This window comes from Coccinella septempunctata, chromosome 8, assembly GCF_907165205.1.
Source record: "Coccinella septempunctata chromosome 8, icCocSept1.1, whole genome shotgun sequence".
Classification (NCBI taxonomy): Eukaryota; Metazoa; Arthropoda; class Insecta; order Coleoptera; family Coccinellidae; genus Coccinella; species Coccinella septempunctata.
Window position 1 is genome coordinate 4,162,455 of NC_058196.1, and position 13,193 is coordinate 4,175,647.

At 36.3% G+C, this 13,193-nt stretch overlaps 1 long non-coding RNA gene across 1 annotated transcript; it reads left to right on the plus strand.

Annotated features, from left to right (window-relative positions):
• Positions 1–2,296: 2,296 nt before the first annotated feature.
• On the plus strand, positions 2,297–3,398 carry LOC123318805. The gene is made up of 2 exons (XR_006538400.1): positions 2,297–2,488; positions 3,312–3,398. It is a non-coding gene; the product is annotated as an uncharacterized LOC123318805 (long non-coding RNA).
• Positions 3,399–13,193: the final 9,795 nt, after the last annotated feature.

Below are 13,193 nucleotides of genomic sequence, written 5' to 3' on the forward strand. Positions count from 1 at the left end.
TTTCAATTGAGAACATTCCAAAACCTATCGTTCAATTTCTCAATTGTGATTCAATATTTTCAATATTTCAATTATCTTTTTATCTTTTTTCTTATCCAAATATAAATTTTTTTTTCATTCATTCTTTTGATCTTTGAATATTTAACATGATTTCAGTTTCTTAAAATTACATGGAGAATCGAAATAACAAATAATCATGATACAGTTTCACGAATATGAACTTTTAACAAAATATCATTATTTCGAAAAAAAAAAAGATAGAATGTTCTCGAAACTCCAGGTAGAAACCTGACCGATAGTTAATGAGTTTTCTCAAAATTCGGCATCCCTACTCTTTTAGTAGATAAAGTTCTATTCAGTATAACTCTGTTCGCTCTTTTGAGAAGTTGAAAATTTTGGCGAAATCCTTAGTGTCTTCTAGATCATTGACAAAGTTTTGTGAATTTTTTCATTCAGAATACCGTATCGATAAAATTCGAAAATGAAGTTAACTAATAATTGGTACAAGGAGTTGATGTAAGTAGTGTATATTCAGCATAACATCGAAATATTTTTCATTTAATCAAGTCTCCATTGAATTTCAGGTTTCTTATATTTCCCACTAATCACTTTTTAAATTTTTTTGAATAGCCACTCTAACACAGTACTAATTCAATACATTTGCAGAATTGATATTCTTTTCGTTGAAAATATTTCTCCACTTATCGTATTGTTTCAAAATTTTGATTCGATATTTTCAACCCTTCAATAATCAAATAAACTGTTTCTTCTTTTTGTTTGCGTTTTGAAATATAAAACAGGCTTATTTCTTTCATTTTTGTGGACTTTGACTAGCAGAAAATCATTTCGGTTCCTCAAAATCACATGCATATTCAAAATAACAAATAATCATGATACCGTTTCGTGAGAATTACATTACATTACTTAGATTATAAACTTTTAGCAGAGTATTAATCTTTCGAAAAATAAGATAGAATGTTCTCGGAATTCTAGGTTGAATTTGCATAAACGATTTCCTTTTCAATTGAGAACATATCGAAACTTATCCTATGGTTTCTTAATTGTGATTAGATATTTTCAACTTATTCAATATTTCAATTATCACTTTCTTTTCTCTTTTGGCTCTTCCAAATACAATTTTTTTTCATTCATTCGTGTGAACTTTGAATGGTTTACATTTTTTTAGTTTTTCAAAATTACATGCAGAATCAAAATAGCCAAGGATCATTATACTCTTTCACGAATATGGATTTTTTGCGAAATATTATTGTTTTGAAAATAAGAATATCTTTTAATTTCCCAGTTGAATTTGCAGTTTCGTATCTTTTGAACTAAGGAACATCTAAAAATCTCAAGGTATGGTTTCTCAATTGTGATTCAGTATTTTCAACTCATTCAATATTTCAATTATCACTTCCTCCTTTTGCTCTTCCAAATATGAATTTTTTTTCATTCATTCTTGTGATCTTTGAATAGTTAACATAATTTTAGTTTCTCAAAATTACAAGCAGAATCAAAATAACAAATAATCATGTTACAGTTTCACGAATTTAGACTTTTAGCAAAGTATTATTCTTTTGAAGAATATGATAGAATGTTCTTGAAATTCCAGGTAGAAACCTGATCGATAGTTAATGCGTTCTCTCAATATTCTGCATCCCTACTTTTTTACTAAATAAAGTTCAGAAATTTTATTCAGTATAATTCTTCCGAATAAAAATTTTTTTTTCATTCATTCTTGTGAACTTTGAATAGTTAACATAATTTCTGGTTTTCGAAATGACATGCAGAATTAAAATAACCAAAAATCATTATACTGTTTCACAAATATATATTTTTCGCGAAATATCATTTTTTTGAATATAAGATGGAATGTCCTCTAAATTCCCAGTTGAATTTGCAGTTTTGTATCTCTTAAACTCAGAAACATCTAAAAAACTCAAGGTATGGTTGCATAATTGTGATTCAATATTTTCAACAATTCTGATATTCCAATCATCACATTCTTCATCTTGTTTGCTTTTCTAACTATAGAGCTGTTTTCAATAGGATACATTTAAAAACATATCATAATGTCTCATAGTTCTTATTCAATCTGAATGACTGACTCTCCTCTGAACACGAGTTTTTGGACTGCTGCTTGATATCGAACTAATTGATAACGGTAGTGATATAATGAAGTAGATCATGGATTACCACTTCGAGGTCAAAAAATAGACGAGATCCGATCAAGTTTGCGACACCTATGATGAAATTCGATTCTCGCTGAATTCATTATTTTTGTGCCTATCTCCTTTTTACGTACATCAATTTTTTGTTGCTCTTTGTATTGTTTGGCAGTCATGTACCTGTTGAGCCTAATATTAACCCATTCGTTATTTACAGGGAACGCCGGCGGGAGCAGGAAAAACAGTTGAGAGCCAGGATGCAAGAAAATACGGGAGGTACACCACAAGTGCTTCCCCCCCTCTTCGGAAATCCAGTTAAGGTGAGCTTTGAACCATTTATTACATATTTTTACAAATAACCACTGATGTGCTTCCGAAAAGTTTATTGTGTTTTTCGATGAGTCCTATCAGTTTCAAGTACCCTTAGTGATATATTCCAGGGTGTTAGTATTATCACCTTCTAGGAAGAACTGCTCACATCAGGATAAAAACAGAAAGAGCTGTTGATGTATTTACCGTCTGATCTCTCACCTTCTTGAAATGTGACCCAGTCTCACAACGGCCCCTTATGAAATCATCTTTCCGTGCATATTTCAATACCCAATCGAAAGTGTATTTTTCAGAATGTCAAAACAAATACCCACGTATTTCTCATGACCAATTTCCACACATTATATCGATCCATTTTCCACAAGCACGAAAGGTTCTGTGAAATGCAAAAAAAGAGATTCAGAACATCTTAGCGCCCATCAGATGGTATCCAATTTGAATATAAAATGGGCCTATGACCCACAATCCGGGATTGGGGATTCTTAAACGCACCTTTTTTAGTTTCGATCCGCCAGTCAGTATTTGTTCTATCATCTTTCCCTATAGATTAATCACAATATTTTAGAAGTGATATTTTATGTAGACATAATGATATGGATCTCTAAGCCATAACATTATTTCATGGAGTCCTCGCGTATAAATCCCCCCATTTTAATTTTTTCGACAACTTCGAAACTTTACAATATCATAACATCTTCGATAATGAAATGATAATTCAAAACTGTATGAGTCATTATAATTTTGAAAAATTATCCTAGTAGCCTTGCTTTAATCATCTTTCAACTGATCCCAATTTTTTTTAATTTTTCTCAGGTTCCTACAAATAAGAATGACCCGTTGGTGAAAAGAATTAACGGCGTACTGGGAGAGTATAGCAGGGCCAAGCATTTATTCGATGGGGAGAAGTTCTTGATCCAGCCTGGTTTCACCACTCTATATGCGGTGCAACCGAGAACACACATGCCACCCCATCAGCCAGCAAACAGGTAATTAAATGTAGAATTCACAAGACCCTTACTGACATTGAGATGTGTCTCAACAACGCTATTTTTCCAACTTATTTCAAATACTTGTCAGGATTGATCGGTAGAATGTCACTGCTCAATTTTTGTGACGAGCATTATGAAGATGTTATCCTTGACTTCAGTCAAGGAAGATTCAAATCATCTTGATGCACATTTTATCGTGCAACGCGTCATATCTCAATGTGCAGCCCTTTTTGAAATACCCAAACTTTTACTGAACTACTTTATATAAACAGAATACTAATCAATATTTTTCCTTGCAGACCAACTTCTGTTGAAGCCAGGCACGAGTTGATGAAGAAAAATAACCACCACCATCCTGGCTTTCATTTTATGCCCGAGAAGAAACCGATTCAACACAGGCCAGTCGACAGCAGGCCACACGAAAGCGGCCCTTTTCAGGGCCACCAGGTCAGGCAAATCAACAAAAACAACTACGAACATAGCGGAAACGGCGCATATCAACAAATGATGCGTCGTCCTATGGCCATGGGTCGTCCTACTGCTTATCGAATGACCCGTCCAGCCGGCCCCGTATCGAACCAACAAAGGCCCTTCGACATCAGACCCCACGAACGCGGCCCTTATCAGGGCCACAAGAATAGGCAAATTAACTACAACTATGCCGCCTACAAACAGAAAGTAAATGGTCTATCTCCACTAATAATGCGTCGTCCTATGACCATGGGTGATCCTAGTCATAATCAAGTGAGGCGTACAGCCGTTCCTGTACCGGTAAGTATGAAACACCAGTTCTTCTAAAAATTATGCCTCGCTGTGAAATACGAGCTGAAAGATTTTGGATTTATTTAAATTATTCTATTGCCTTCGTAATTCGACGTACAGCATGTATTATCCTCTCAGCATTTCCATCCAATAAACGTTCTGAGTGGTAAATAAGTGAACTCTTGTCAACTCCAGACTCTTTCAAAAATCGTAGTAAATTTCATTATCGAAACGAGGTATCCTTAATACTCACACATGATTTTTATTTTACAGGACAGAAAAACTCTACTTCACCAGAGTCCAGCTTCCTCGAACTTCGAAGTAGACAGGGCTCTGAAGGAAATGATCATTATGAAAGCAAAACTTTCGCCTATTGTTCCCATTTCGGGGTTGGATATTAACAAAAAAAAAATTATCTTCCATCATCCTAAGGCAACGGTGAGTTTGATAAGATATTTTTTTCCTATTTCAATCCTACATTTTTTTCATATTGATAGGGAGAAAAATAAACCACACATCGATCAACACTAATTCCTTTTTTCAATTTCAGCTATCAGAGATGCCCCTTTGTAAAGGTTCCTCTACCCCGAGTAAGTACAAATAATTTATCTCCACATTTACGCTCCCAACATTCAACTCATCTGAGAAACTAAAATTTCTTTCGAAACCAAATTTCTCTGATTTGTCTTTGCAATGAAATTTCAACGTATACACACAGACTTCATTTCAAATCTTGAGTCAAAATTCAGGGACGTCGAACGGAACATGAAAATCGCCAATCACGTGATAAAATTGAAATACAATATCACAGGAAGCCTGAATGGAAATCCGCGAACGGGCAGTTTTCAGCCGATGTGATGGTTCTAAATAACCTGATTTTCATTCGAAAACTTGTTCGTTTTCACTTGCGAAAATTTTAGGGAATTCGATTTTTTGGCGGGGTCTTTCAGCTTGTTGAAACTTTTTGTTTCGTTAAGGTCCATTTTTTCATATATGATGAGATTTTAAGGAATCTGAACTACTGAATTTCTTTATCATTTGGCCGACGTTTCGGACATTATTCAGCTTTTTCTCAAGGCTACAATGTAAATTGATATGAAATGTATTGTCGAAGTATTGCACATAATGCTGCTCAGAACTTTAACTAGGAAAACTTCTGATCACCTATGAGGTAATTGGTTGCGAGAATAGATCTAGACCTTGCTGGCTTTCACCAAAATTCGAAATTTTTATCTAGTAACCATTATTTTTCCTTTTCAGAACAGAATGAAAAACTTTCCGATCAAACCTTGCACAACATCTCTGGGACATCAGCGTAAGTAACTCTCCGTCAAACGCTTTCGAACCGCATTCCAAACCGTAGATTCGCATTCAACTAATCCTTAATTTCTCCTCCAGCGATCTCAGAATACAATTGGCGTTGTCCGATATCAGCGACGACGAGGAATAAGACCATTCTGTAGTGAAAAGAACGCTGTCTAACATAACGGCGATACCACCCGCCAATCACATGGACGTCATCCCGCAAATCCTGAAGGACTATCTTGAGAGAGTCAGCGCCCAAAGCAGCAGATTTTCCAGTGCCCATACTCTGTTATAATTATTCAAATAAATAAATAAGCCAAAAATTATATTTTTTCATTCTTGAAACCATCTAACAATTCAAATTTTCAAAAAAATAAAATAGCGATTATGTTAATTTCATAACAAATATTTTTATGAAGTATGTTCACAACAGAAAATAACTGAAAATTTTTGTTTTTGAAAAATAAGTACCCGCTCAGTGAGATAATTTTCCTTTTTTGTATTCAATCAACTTGTTCACTTCCTCGAAATCAACACTTCCCGTAAGTTCATTTTCTATAGAAGAGCGTACCGAAGAATTATTTGGAGTATTCTTGAATTTTTTCGGAACCTTTCTCTTACCTCTTTCTCTTTCAATACATTCGCAGGAATAATTTCTTTTATTAAAACCATTTCTCCACTCATCGTATGGTTCCAAAATTTTGATATAATAATTTCAACTCTTTCAGTATTTTAACTGAGGTTACTTTATTTGAGGTTGCTCAAAACACCTCTTTAAATGGAGAATATTCTCGAATCAAATATATAACGTTGAAACGGATTAATTGGGTTATTCACGAGAGTTACATATATAGCATCATTGATTTTTTATAGAACTTTCTGAGCTCTACAAAAGAGGAGTTGATAATTTTTCTTTATCTCTCATATCGTCTATCTGAGCTGAATTTGCATTATCGATTCTGTTTTCAATTGTAGTGATATAATTAATAATATAAAACAAAAAAATAAATATCATAGACTATATAAGAGGCATTTACTAAGTTGTTACTATGAAAGATTCAATGAATTAAGATCCAAAATTAAAAAAGATATTAGAACTGCTTATAAAAAATATTTGATGAATGTAGAAGTAGAACTTCAAGAAAACCCTAAAAAGTTTTGGAATTTTATCAATAACAAAAAAGATATCACTAGGATACCAGGTGAGATGGAGTATGGGGGTGAAATCTTATCAGACGGTTCACAAATAGTTAATGCATTTGCAGATCACTTCTCTAAAAATTATACAAGGCAGGAACCGGGTTGTTTAGATAATGTTTGCAATGCTGATCGTGGTGGGTTTTTCCATATAAGTCAGATAACTGTGGAAGATATTGAAGAGGCTATTCAAAATTTGAAACCAAAAAAAAGTATGGGTCCTGATAATTTACCGGCATGTGTAATTAGGCAGTGTGCAGATATTTTTGCGAAACCATTTTTCATATTATTTAATTTATCCTTGAAAACAGCTAGTTTTCCGACATGTCTTAAAACAGCCTTCATATGCCCAGTATATAAAACGGGTGAAAAAGAAAAAATAGTGAATTACCGGCCTATTTCTATCATTTCAAATATTGCAAAAGTGTTTGAATCGGTCTTATATAAATATATTATGTTTCACGTGAAGAACAAAATCCCAGTTCAACAGCATGGTTTCACTGCTGGTAGGTCTACATCATCAAACTTGATCGAGTTTGTTGAATATTCCTTGAATGCCTTTTCTAATCATTCTCAAGTAGATGTGCTTTATCTGGATGCAGTTAAAGCCTTCGATAGGGTACCCCATGACATTATATTGTTTAAGCTTCTGCATATACACAATTTTTCACTTCATTTGGTTTCTTTTTTTGGTTCTTATTTGGGTGGGAGAACTCAGTGTGTGAGGATAAATCAATTTTTTTCTGAAAACTTCGAAGCCACATCAGGGGTACCACAGGGTTCAAACCTTGGGCCCTTGTTGTTCCTTCTTTATATCAATGATATTGTTGATGTTGTGACTTTCTCTGAGATGAGTCTCTATGCTGATGATGTGAAGTTATATAGGATTATTAGAAATCCTAATGATGCAGAGGAACTGAGGTCTGATTTGGATAGGGTTGTGGCCTGGGCTAAAAGAAATAAACTGACATTTAACAGTGCGAAATGTTATCTTGTAACATTTTCTAGAAAAAAGGTGGACCTTATCTATAATTATGCTGTGGACGGTGATCCCTTGACTAGACTCGAGAAAATCAAAGATTTAGGTGTATCATTTGATAGATCTTTAACCTTTAATGATCATATTGATGAAGTAGTTAAAAATTCTTATAAGATGCTTGGGTTCATTTTGAGGAACACTAGAGAGTTCACAAACTTTAGAACATTAAAAATCCTATTTGATTCATATGTTATATCTAGACTTGAGTATTGTTCGGTTGTTTGGAATCCTAGTTATTTGTGTCAACAAAGAAAGATTGAAGGTGTAATCAAGAAATTTCTTAATAATGTTAACTTTTTATTACGTAAGAGTAAAAATAATTTTAACAATAATTTAAAAAATTATAATTTAATAACACTAGAAAATAGAAGATTTATTGCTGAAATAGTTTACCTACATAAAACTATCACAAATGAAAATACTGACAGTGCTACACTTGATAAATTACTTTTCTCAGTACCGAGGATTAATGTGAGATCTCATTCTACATTCTATTTACCTTGCCCTAGAACAAATTATATGAGATTTTCTCCAATACATTCAATGTGTGATAAGTACAATAGGGTTCAGGATGTATGTGATTTGTTTTCGCACTCAACATCTCAAATAAAGCGAAAACTGTATGACTACTTCTATGATTCAATAATTGCAACATGAGAGTTCAAACTTGATTTCAATTTTTTTTTTTTTGTTTCATTCTTTTGTTGATGATTTCAATTATGTATTGTATATTCAAAAACCGTAATGGTTAAAATTGAATCGGATTGATAATTATTAGTGTACAATTGTTATTAGTAATAGCCGACTCAAGAATCGGAAACTAGAATACTTGTATTGTGGAATCTGTATGAGTTGTATCAATAAATAAATAAATAAATTGAGAACATTTCAAAACTTATCGTATGGTTTTATAGTCCTGATTCAATATTTTCAACTCTTTCCATATTTGAATGATCGCTTTATTCTTTCTGTTTGCTCTTCTGAATTCAAATCAATATAAAAAATGTTAATAATAATAATACAAATAATATAATCGTCAGGGCATGTCTGGAGCCGGCGCTGGACATGACAGCATGCGGGACGTCGGTGGCAGGATGTTGAGGAAGCGGGCTCCTGCTGCAGAAGAAGCTACAGCTCCAAAGCAACAACAGCAACCAACGAGTCCAATTCAATTGCCGACTCGAACCGCTGAAGGTGCTGCGCAGGATATTCAGCCAGTGCTTACCCAAGCGGGGTTAGTTAGAAAGCGCATGAAGTGGACAACGTCCATGAATGAAACTATTGTGCGCATATATAACTCCATCACGGGACTAGGGCAGAACACGAACAACTATAGGAAAAGGCTCCATGAGGAATTCTGCAACGCCTACCCAAATATAAATGTCACTGAACAACGGGTGGCAGACCAGTACCGCGTAATTCTGAGAAATGAACTAATACCAATGGCCAGAATCGACGCAATTAAACAAGAACTTCAGCGTCCGCCAGTAACAGAGAGCGACACCAACATCTCTGATGAGATTCACATGCCTGGGCAACAACAGCCAGAAGAAATTGACGCTGAAAGTCCATCTTGCAACCCAAGTGAGGCAGAACACCAGGACGATAGGGAAGAGCTCCACCGACAAATTGACTCTGAGATGAGGAGATATTTTGCCGAATTGGAAGGAACAGATCCTCTTCATCGAATAGCACTTCCCCGACTCAATACATCCAAGAATATGTCACTCATAATCGACATCTTGAATAAGGACGTTTTACCTGAGTACCTACAGAATGGCAGTTCATTGGAATATCTTCATCTAGTTTTTTACTGTGCAGCGCTAACGACGGCTAAAATCATAGGGGCAAAAATTCGCCGAACGAACAACGATGGTCCAAAATTACACAAATTATATGCGCCACCATGGCAGAAACGTCTTCAACACAAAACAGAGAGACTAATAAGAGACATTGGACGACTGACGGAGTACGTGAACGGAAATCGCGGAAGGAAGGTTGTGAAAGCTGCCAAAGAAATCATGGATAGAAACAGAACACACACAGAACGAGAGACTGAGAATGCTTCAGCTCACCACTGCCTCGACACTCTGAAGCAAAAGCTAAGTCTGTATGCAGAACGCCTGAGAAGATATAAAAGCAATTATAGCCGGAAAAGAGACAACAATTCATTCGAAAAGTCGGAAGAAACTTTCTACCGGTCACTCACATCGTCTGATGGAGAAAATGGAAAGTTACCACCAAAAGAAGCCATTGAACAATTCTGGACCGAACAATTATCAACGAAACCTCAGTTCAATGGAGATACCGGATGAATTGAAGATGAAAAGTCTGAAGCTGTAAAATATGAGCCGATACAACATGACATAATCACAATTGAAGAAGTAAAATCAGCTATCAGAGGACTACACAACTGGAAAACACCTGGGCCTGATGGATTACAGAACTTCTGTATCAAGAAACTTTGGATCATGCATGACAAATTGACCTCCGCAATAAATGATGTCATTGAAAATCCTGAAAGAATGCCAATATTCCTTACACATGGCACAACGTACCTGTTACCTAAAGGCCAAAGGAATACAGAAGACCCATCCAAATACCGACCAATCACATGTCTTCCAACGATGTACAAATTAATCACATCGTGCATTTCAAATCGAATTCACAACCATTGCGAAAGGAATAACATCATCGCCATGCAACAAAAAGGATGCACCAAAGAGAGCAGAGGGTGCAAAAAACAGCTAATAATTGATTCAGTTATCGGCAATCAAGCGTTCTCCAAGCGAAGGAATCTTTACGCTGCGTACATAGACTACAAGAAAGCATTCGATTCCATACCTCACGAATGGCTCTTGACTATCTTGAATATTTACAAGGTGGATCCCAATATTGTTAAGTTCCTGAAAAACGCTATGTCAACCTGGCGTACTAGTCTTCAAATGAAAGCCGCAGATGGCTCCATTACGACAGGACCTATTCCAATAAGACGCGGAATTTTCCAAGGGGATTCGCTGAGCCCTCTGTAGTTCTGCATGGCTCTGAATCCCTTGTCTCATAGATTGAACTCTACGGACTACGGATTTGCCATCAAAAGCGGCAGTAGAACTATGATGAAACTGAATCATCTCCTTTACATGGACGATTTGAAACTCTTCGCATCTACCAAAAAACAAATGCAACAGATGCTGAAAATGGTGGAAGGATTTTCGGAAGACATCAAAATGAAGTTTGGATTAGAAAAATGTCGACTGCTCAACATAACGAGATGGAAAATAGAAGATGGTACGTTCAAACTCAGAGAAGGTGCAGAAATTGAAGCATTGAAGGAAGGAGACACATACAAGTATCTGGGCATAAAATAGGCAAGAAAAATCAATCAGATCCAGATGAAGAAAGAACTAACGGAGGAGTTCACCCGAAGATTGAGAAGGATAATGAGAACTGGCCTTTACAGCAAGAATCTGATAAAAGCTATCAATACCTACGCTTGCTCGGCGCTGAGCTACTCATTCGGTATCATCTCTTGGACCACCACCGATTTAGCAGCCTTACAAAGAAAAATAAGGACGATGCTCACTAAACACAATAAACATCACCCCAAAAGCTCAATAGAACGGACCGAGCTGCCACGACATCTTGGGGGTAGAGGAATTGTTGATTTGTCCAACCGTATGACCCAGGAAATTGAAGGACTTCGAAAATATTTTCTGAGCAAGGCTGCTTCGTCAGAACTCCATCGAGTAGTTTGTGTTGCTGATACTTCTACACCGTTAAAGCTACAGCAGGACCACTTGGAAACCGTCGAACACTCTGCAGAAAGTAAAATGCAGAAACTGATTGGCAAACCTTTGCATGGGAGGCACCAGAACGAGGTCAACCATGATTACGTCGACATTTCTGCGTCGAACTACTGGTTGACTTCCGGAAGGTTGTTTCCTGAGACAGAGGGCTTCATGCTTGCCATCCAGGATCAGGTGATTCCAACAAGGAACTACATGAAATATATCGCCAAGGATGCCTCAGTGGCGGATGATGGCTATCGTTATGGCTGTGCGACACATGAAACTATCCAGCACATCACCGGGGGATGTCAGAAGTTCGCGGGCACGGAGTACAAAAATAGACATGATGCCGTTGCGAAGATTCTTCACCAAGAATTGGCACTAAAACACCAACTTCTAAGTTCGAAAAAGGTTTCTTATTACAATTACCATCCGGATGCTGTATTGGAAAATGAACATCACAAGCTCTATTGGGATCGCACGGTTCTCACAGACCGGAAAATAACCCACAATAGACCAGACCTCATATTGCTCAATAAGGATGAGGACACAGCACTTTTCATCGATGTGGCGATTCCAAATAATAACAATCTTCTAGATAGGCACGCTGAAAAAATTTCAAAGTACAGAGATCTCGAGGAGCAAACCAGGAGACAGTGGAAGCTGAAAGATGTCAAGACCATCCCTATTGTCATATCATCTACAGGCCTGATACCGAAGAAACTACTGGAGAACTTGAGGAAACTTCAGCTGGACGAAAATATCTCTAGAGTGATGCAGAAGGCGGTACTGCTGGGAACGGCGAGAACTGTACGCAAGTACATGGGAAATTCAGAGGAACACCGTCTGCTCCGACAGGAAGTGCGGACGGAGCAGGAATCCAAATTACAGCAGGGATCCGAGGAGCGACCTGAACCCGACCAACACCACGAGCCCGAAAACCTGGAAAGGGCTCCAACAGAGCTTAATCCTTTTGATATCTGAGATATCTGGGATAAGTGAATTTTCCTCTGAAGAGGAGTGTGAAAGCCGCAAGGCTAAAGTCATAAAGCTCTGTTTTATAATAGGCAGTGATTTCTCTGAATTTCAGGATTTTCATAATTTTCAATAGAGAATTACTCAATTTTTTCGGAACGTTACTGTAACCATTTCTATACTTATATATCTGCAGTATTTTCTTCGATTGAGACCATTTCAAATTTTAACGTATGATTTCATAATTGTGATTCAAAATTTCCAACAATTATAAAATTTCAATTCTGACTTTATTCATTTTATTTACCTTTGGCATTCATAAGACTGTTTTTCCATTTAATGCTTGTGGACTTTGAGTAGTTGAACATCTACACGGTTCTTCAAAATTACAGGCAGAATCAAAATAACCCAAAAACATTATTCCTCTTCAAGAATATTGATTTTTCGTGAGGTAATATGCTTTCGACGAATGAAATAGAATGTTCTCGAAACTCCAGGTAAAAACCTGATCGAAAGTTAATGCGTTTTCTCAAAATTCTGCATCCCTACTCTTTCACTAGATAACGTCATGTTCTGAAATTCTATTCAGTATAACTCTGTTCGCTCTTTTGAGAGGTTGAAAATCTCGGCGAATTCCTCA